Source organism: Trachymyrmex septentrionalis, unplaced genomic scaffold, assembly GCF_001594115.1.
Source record: "Trachymyrmex septentrionalis isolate Tsep2-gDNA-1 unplaced genomic scaffold, Tsep1.0 scaffold53, whole genome shotgun sequence".
NCBI lineage: Eukaryota > Metazoa > Arthropoda > Insecta > Hymenoptera > Formicidae > Trachymyrmex > Trachymyrmex septentrionalis.
In genome coordinates this window covers 1673962-1682969 of record NW_017305705.1, presented here as the reverse complement: position 1 = coordinate 1682969, position 9008 = coordinate 1673962, and the positions used below count along the sequence as shown (strand labels likewise).

General features: G+C 35.7%; 1 protein-coding gene across 4 annotated transcripts in view; it reads left to right on the top strand.

The window, feature by feature from the left end:
* The window catches only part of LOC108751984 (ecdysone-induced protein 78C), a 73095-nt gene that overhangs the window by 7191 nt on the left and 56896 nt on the right, over nucleotides 1-9008 (top strand). The window lies entirely within an intron of this gene.

The following is a 9008-nucleotide window of genomic DNA, read 5'->3' as shown; positions in this document are numbered from 1 at the left end:
CGTTTACATTCAAATCAATTATTTATATATATATATATATATATATATATATATAATTGCATATAAATTTTATAAATATTAATTATTTTTTAATGCTGTTAGCGACTACTAAATAAATTTTAAATGTTTAAAATATTCATTATATTTTAATGATTGTGTATTAACGATTTAATAGTTAATCAACATTTTAACATTTTATTGAAGACTCGTTAATCGTCTTTCGAAATAAATATATACATGTATGTATTTTTCATTAAAAGGTTTATATTTAAACTTTTAAAAATAATATTTAGTGGACCAGTGAAATTGATTAAAAGAAAATTGGAAATTTTCGAATTTAATTGTCTATTAATTTTTACTGCTCATTAAAGACAATAGCGATACGATAAGGCAAAACGTGTCAGACAATCAGTCACGACACTCAAACAAAACACAATTGACTTAGGATTGGAGGTTCGATAAAAATAATAGAAATTAGAACAACCGATAATTATAATTTCGCGCAATTAATTTTCCATAGAAACATCGTAAAGAAACTCATTGTCTCTTAACGTAACTTTGATAGTCCGCTTTATATGGGAACGTCTATTTATAGCTCGACCGTGCGTTATACGCTCGGTGTGTCTATGTTTTAACGTTGTTTTACATCCTGAGCACACAAACGACGTGTATAGCGCTTCTCGTAAAGGTTAGAATACAAATTGAAAAGGTCGCACCCATGATGCGATACTCGCAGATCGCTCATGATCGCAAGAGTCGCGTACTGCCATTGTTGATAAAGCTACTTTCAGCAACGCGGATTTTGCTTTCGATGCACGAGTTTGTTCTTGATGGAGATTGAAAAGGGATTAATTTTGATGAATCGAGACACAGAAATTGTTTTCCCGTGCTTGTGAGTCGACCAAAAGAATTCACCACTCGCGATGTTCCCGCACGTAAGAAAAGTCAAACGCTGACATTTCGTTTCGAATTGAGAGCATTCGAGTGAAATCGATCTTGTCCAGTCCTACCTAGGACTTTTTCATCTTTTTTCTCGTTCGTTTATCGCTAGTTTTGCGTTGAAGCGATTTTGTGAAATATACAGGGTGTCCTGAAATCTATGAATCAAAACACTATAGCAAGAAGAAATTTCTTAAAAAATTATTTATGAAATTTTTATTTTAAGCAGCAGTTTTTGAGATATGAGAGTTTTAAATATGGCCAATATTACAGTTTAAACGGTCACTTATGAGTGTTACGTCCGATTTTTCATTTTCTGATTGACATCTTGTAATTTAAATTTAACCTTACTTAGCCTGATAATAATGTAAAAATTGTATTTTTCTAGCCATGATTAATCATTAAACTGATGATTTTGAAATAGTAACTTTAAAAGTTATTTATAGCTACAAATTAATCATAGCTACAAAAATTTTTATATTATTATCAAGTTAAATCTAACTATAAATTAATTGGAGAATGAAAAATATTAATGGAACGCGCTACATTTAACACTCATTAACACTATCACACGACTCATAGACAAGTGATAGACTATCTAGACTATCTAAACGCAGTCTCCAATTGGTTATATTAAATTTGACCAATATAATTATCTTAAAAACTACTACTTAAAATAAAAATGTACAAATAACTTTTTTTTACTTAACTTTCCGAGAACTTTCTTGTTATAGTATTTTAATTTGCAAATTAGGGACACCTAGTATAACATCATTCTATCGTCCAATATCTTTTACAGTGAAATTTTTTAGAAGCACATAGATTTCTGCAAACAAGGCATTATATCAAAGGGTCGGTTAAAAAATAGAGTTGAGACAAAAGCCTCAACGAACTGAATAGTTTTTTTTTTACGATAATTTGATTTATTCGAACATTTCACGCGTTGTTGTGAACTCTCCCGCGACGACAGGCGACAGCAGAATTACTTGAATTTTCAGGGAGCTTATATGATTCCGGAGTTTACGCGATCCCAAAAAGGGACTACGTGAATTCCAGAGAGGCCGTTGATTATTTTATACATTCGCTAGCAGGGATCATCCGACGGCGATCTGATGGTAGCTACCGAAAATCCAACTTTGAATTTCAATCTCGAGGCGGTCAAGGTCCATCGAGAGTAATTCAATTCAGAAGCGCGAATCTCGCGGGGATAAGAAGTAACGCGTTGACTGTCGTATTGTCGCTGCCTGAGGCTCGAAACGGTGGAGAGCATACCAGTACCCCGATTTTATAACTTCTAACGACAGTTCATACGTATCTATATTAATAAGAGTAGCACATTTCTTTTATCTAAGTGAATGTTGACAATACGCGTTTTTCTATTGGCTGCTATTCTATTTCTCTATTGACTATTTTGACCGCCATCTTGGACTCAATTGATCCAATAAGTACTTGGTAATTTTTTAATATGATACATTGGGAGAAAAATGTAATAAATTTTAATGAATTACTGTTTGAATAGCAGTAATGTAACATTTATTTTTGGAAAATAAATATTTGCTAAATAAAAAATAATAACAGTTAAATTAAATTAATAGTTTTTGTATCGTAAAAATATATGTTTACATTTAGTAAATATTCCACCGACGTTATTCAAACAAGTATTTATTAAAATTTAGTACATTTTTCTCTCACAACCAGTGTTTATAGTATTAGATTCTACAGACTTTTGCACTGCTCTCTTATAAATATAGACCTCTACACAGTTCGGCATTGTTTCATTGTCGTTATATACAACGGCATTGTTACATTGTCGTTATATACGATTATATTGTTGTTACGCGATTTTTTACTACGTATAATATTTGCGCAATCACAGTATAATATACCGGCACCGTCGTTAAAAATTACAGAATTGTGGAGGCGGAGGAGAGAGGGGGCATATTTTGAAACGGTTTTAATGTAATCGCGCGAAATGAATTAATTTCATCCGTGTGCTGTCAAAATTTTTCCGTATTCGGACTATAATATATAATTCAAGAGCTACTTAATGAATATTAAACCTTGCAGATACATCTAGTAAAACCTTTCGTGTTGAACTTCAACTTAACTTTATTTTAATATGCGACTAATTCATTTAATTTCTATTACACCGATCATTAACAAATTGAAAAACGGAAATAAACGTCTAATCCAATTTTCGCCAAAGAGGATTCCCAATAGTACGATAATATGGACGATAAGTTTATTGCTGAAAAGAAGCGGTTTAACGTATCTCACATGTTAAGACTGTCTTGTAGATAAAACTCAAGAAGATTCGATTAGAAGGAAACTTGTTAGTAAAGCGCATAGAATGTACCTGGAAAGTTTCAAGTTAACTGGCAAATTACGGAAGTTGTGCGTTTCGTCGACACAGTATCGCCGAGTTTTGACTTACAAAATTTGGACGGTCGAAAAGTCGTCTATAAGCATCGCGGTTTCTATTAAAGTGGCATGAATATAATTCACATTTTATGTTGAACAGCGTCCGATTTTATTCACTCAATTCAACGTGTTTGAGTCTACTTAATGATCTTAATATATATTTCGACGGGAATTATTCTTCGGGTACTTGAAATCGTAAATACTGAAAAGAGAATGATTTATTCATAAGTCGTACACAAAAAGGACGGTTTTGCTGAAGTATCTGAAAATTTAACTAGATATCTGAAACTTTTGTTGGCCTATCAAAACAATTATGTACTTTCAAGTATGATAAGCAATGCTGCAAAAAGTTTTAATATTTCAGCCAGTTTGACGTCCTACATAATTACTTTGATGATCCAACATTATTTTCAGATTTGTACCTAGCTAAATTTTTAAATACTTCACTGTACTCCTTTTCGTCTATGGTAATAATAAATAATAGTCATACGGCCGGTCATATTATAACTTATCAGCAATTAACGTTCGAAATTGCTTTCTCCGGCCTAGACACGGCCGGATATTAATCGCGACGAGAATAGAGGCTCTCTTGATCGACAGCGAAAAAAAAAAAAATCGAAGCTCATTGACACTCCTTTCTTTTTCTTCGCCGCGACGTCGACGCCGGTCGACGCGATGGGCCGAAGTCGGACTGCAAGTCACGATTTTATCGACTATACGAATCGTAAAAGCCAAGAATGCCGTATCCCCGCGTACGACTTTCTTGTACGGAATGCAGCTTACATGGCTCGAGTGCTTTCCTCCACGAGAGAAGGAATGAGCCAAGTATCCGGAATATATAGGAGGAAAAACAAGCAGATTATGAGAGTTGCGCATCTGCTAATTAGTTACGATGGAATTAAGACCCTACGAACGCGAGTTTATTCGCGACGGTAAACGAAGGAGGTATTCCATGTTGCAGCACGCTCCGATTGCCAATCATAATACGCTCTGTTTCATTTCGGCCGCGTATATTGTTGATTGAAATAAGTATAGTAGTTACGCATTCCATGCATTTGAAAGTAACAGTGCTACGTTACGTGTGCGTAACAAAATTCGCGTGGAAACAACTCAAAAATACTACTGCTTACGTAACAGAGGAACGAAGTTATTCTTATAAATTTGATACGCTTTACAGCAAGAAAGTCGACATTATCTGATATTTATCAATTATTATACACTTATACAGTCACGAATCGTTTACACTCCCTTCACTTATCTTATCTGCAATTTTTTCTCGAAGTGTAAAGATAATCAACTAGTACATTTCAGATATTGTAACGCATATTTATCTATGAAAGATAACACAGTTATATAAAAATAGATATTTTTTTCAGAACCTGAATAAAGTGTTTTTCACGATGGACTTGTTTGCTGGAAACAAATCGAGCGGCGAAATTGGCTTATCGTATTAAGTTTAATTATTAAATTGAATATAGATATAACTATCTATACAATTTAAATGATTCATAATTTGCTAATTACATATATATGGAAAAAAGTCATACCTTAAATATACATTCACATTTTACAAATAAAAGATAGCACTTTAAAGTGACCTAAATGAAATTGAAAAGAAATTATTTTGGTCGAAAAAAAAAACGGTAAATACAGATAAAATAATTTTCTCGGAAATCTCTGTGATAGGCAATTTGGCTACCAGATTTGTTTTCAACGACCAAAAATCCATCTGAAAACACTTTGTTTATTCAAGTCCCCCAAAAAAATATTGAACTGTGTAATTTGTCAATTGTAAATTAATTTTGGTTTTATGCGAAAAAGATAATAGACAGTAAACACGAACTACAATAGTAACATCAATGTTATAATTTGATAATTTCACACTCAACAATATGTAACATGACAGATATTATACGTAATAGTTAGATTGTTGAGTATAAAATGATCACGTTATGTTATATACTGTTGGTTGATGTTTACTTATTATTCATTGATGTATACTTTTATTATTCAAACAGAAAAGTGTCAGAAAGAGGACAGTAGAGGACCCAACTAGGCTTTCTCGAGAAGAGTGATTCAATTCCGTTGGAGCGTTGGAGTCGAGAAGATTTTTATAGATTAGCATGAGCGCGAAAACATCGATGACAATGATCACGGTCGAGAGTCATTGACGTTCTCGCGTGTCACGTAAATCGCCTTCCTGGAACGAAGGCCACGAGAAAGTTCGTGCCGCTGCTGGTTCAGTGCCACGGTCACGCTACGTGCGTGGCATCGATAGCGACGAAAGTAAACTAAATCCGAAAGATTACGCAATGCCCTTTTAACAGTCACCCGACGTGCCACCACCTCCTTTCTCATTCTTTTCCTTTTTCTCTTTGCTCTCCTATTCATCATTGATCTCAGCTATTCTCTCAGACGAGCGCACTAGATGTCGTCGGTTGAAACTCAAATGGTGATTTGAAATACAGCGACATACAGTTTTTAACGGAATAAAGTAACGTATAAAGAAGCGAAGAACTTATGTTCTTTTTTTTTTTTTTCAGTTAAGATTATAGCATATAAAAATAACAGAACATGAGCAATTAGCAATTCAACGTTTTGGACTCTACTGTGATCAATTCATTTACTGTTTACGTTTTACCGCTTAAGTTTTTTTGTATGCTATTTAAAGCCCTTAAGATTTTAACACACTAAAAACTTTTCAACAATAGGACGTAAACAGTAAGCAAATTAACATTTTGGATTTATATTATATGTTTACGTTAATATCTTACATTTTCTGCTGTGATTAACCAATACATTTATTGCTTTACGTTTTTTCGTGCTACGGCTTTTAAGAAGCGTAATTTTGTCTCCTTTCTGTTTCATTTATGTTATATTATTTCTTTTCTATTTCTTCAATTTTTTATTGTATATTTTTTTAAGTCAATACGAAACTGTTACGTAAAGATTTTAATTTGACATTAAAATAATAAGAAAAATTGAATAATTTACTCCCTAAAAATTGTAAAGAAATTTTTCGAAAGTTTATAAGATTCAGCAGTTCATACCGTATTTAGATTCAAAGTGTATGCAAAGAGAGGAAACTAAATAGGGTAATTGTTCCAATTACTGTGCCTGTTCCTATTATTATCGTGCTTTTGTATTTCGATAAGTCATCAAGAAAACTAGCATTGGGAGCACATTAATAGGGCCATCGCCGCTTAGAGGACTCACTAATAAATAAGGGACAAAAACATGTTTTCTGTTTTTGTCAAAAGCATTATAAAGTATTAACATTTTTTAGATTAAGGAAATATTATAAGAAAAAGAAGTAGTGGAAAAATCGATAAATTGATTGCAAGCAGATAAAATTAAAGCTACAATATTTAATAATTAATTCAGTAATAAGCAAATTGGCTAAAAGGCACATTAATAGGGACAGTTATCCTAGAGAGAGAGAGAAAGAAAACCTGAGTATTAACGCGAAGAAATATCCCGTGCATCGACAAAAAATAACGCGTTATTCCATTATCCTCGTCGGCATGATGCAAAACCGGTCGAAATGATTGGATTTTTATCTCTGGTCTCTTTTTCTCCCTTCCTCCTTCCTCTTCTCTCTTACACCCTACTCGCTCGCTCGTTCGTTCTCTCCATCTCGATTTTTCCCTCCCGCGTTCCATCCGTCTCTTCCTGCCTCTCTTCCTCCACAACTCGCGTACGTGTGTATTTGTTCTCCTCTCGTTATCTCTCTCCCCGTCTCGCTTTATTCCGCGGGACGTGCAGAAAGATTACGCCAGTGTCAGACGAGGAGCGAGAATATGTATACATACTCACACATAGTCGCACGTATAAATGCAAGCGTGTGGACTCGCGCAGGGAGACGCATGTGCGTGCATGTAAATACTCGTGCACGCGTGTATGTATATATATATATATATATATATATATATATATATGTGTATGCATGTGTGTATGCGAGTACGCGCGCGCACTGTGTTACCGTGTGACTCATCCAGGTACATTGCACCCGGTACGTGTCCGGTACGAGCTCGATCGCATACATACCCGTCGGCCATCCGACTCCGATATTTTCCGATTTTTCGATTCGGCACGCACGAAGAAAGTTCGATTCCGTGCCGCTCGTCAAAACGATTCCAGACGGTCGCCATCCTCGTATTGCCATCCTCATCCCGAATTCGTTCGTCCTTATTGCTTTTCGATCTCCATTTTTACGGTCTTATCAGGAAAATCGGACAAGAAGACTTCTCCCAGGAGTCCCAAGAGTTTCGTATACCGCGATTCTGTAGCCAAATGCAATTGCATAGTTCTATATATTGATCACAGGAAAACGTCTATCTACTTGCGATCAGGCAACAAACTTTTCACAAAGTATGCATGAATGAATTACTTAACATTAGGATAAATATACTTAATTATACTAGTTTAATCAGTCTATTGGTATATTATTGTCTCTGTGTGTGTATGTGTGTGTGTGTGTGTGTGTGTGTGTGTGTGTGTGTGATAGCAGAATTGTTACATTTATAATACTCATTAAATCATTCCACCGAAACATTAATTTATTGTTAAAAACTTCCTCCTAATGATATATAAGTAATTGAATGGAAATCGGATTAAAAAGAGGATCGATTTCTGCTTCCTACAGAAACAAATTTATAGAAAAGCGACTTATTCTAATATATGATTCTAATACGTAATACTAAGTAATATTATTTTTATTTCATCTAGAAACGATCCCTACATTCGGTCCGATGATATTCATGTAGGTACGTCGAGTATTTTCCTCCGCCAGGACGAGGCGACAGTAAACGTCGACTATCGATCGAACGTGTAGCTCTCCGTTTCTCTCGCCGCATCTCTTCTTTTCTCCATCTTCGCGTCGAGGCGAAAATCCAGCGATGCGACGAATGCTTGTCTTCGATTCATGTTAGCGCGACGCCTCGGGAATCGAATTATTAAGAGTGGCCGCGCGCGGTAAATACTCCACGATCCATCTTCGTCACTCTCCTCCTCTTCTTTATCTTTCTCCGCTTCTTCTCTTCATCCTCTTCATCCACCACTCTTCTCTCTTCTCGTTCCCACTACATTTTCCACTCACACCATGGCGTCTATTCTCCGTCCCTTCTTCCCCTTCGCTCTCTTTCCCTTGGCGATTTCTCTCTTCCTTACGTGCTCTTTTCTCTTCTCCTCGTCCTTCCTTTCTTCCCCCTCCTCGTACACTAATGCCAGTGCCTTTCTCTCCGTCTCTCTTTTTTTCCGAAGTTCTGTTCCCCTTCTACCCGCAACTGCATCTTTCTTTCTCTCTTCTATCACTATTCTCTTTTTCTTTCTTTCCGTCTCTCGCTCTCGCGCTCTCTTGCTTTTTCTCTTCCTCGCACCTCAAGAGCAATGAACTCTCGGTAGGGTATATCATCGGTGAAGTGATGCTACCACCAGCGCGCCGCGACCACCAACACGCACGTAGCTTCTATATCGTATATCTCGTATATGTTTCTCTCTCTTTCTTTCTCAGCATTTGATGCTTCGTGTAGCTCGCTTGCTTACTTTCTTCCCATCTATCTAGTTTTCCTTCTTTATCTCTTCCTCCGTATTCTTACTTTCCGAATCTCCTTTGCTGATCCCCCCCCCCTCTCTCTCTCTCTCTCTCC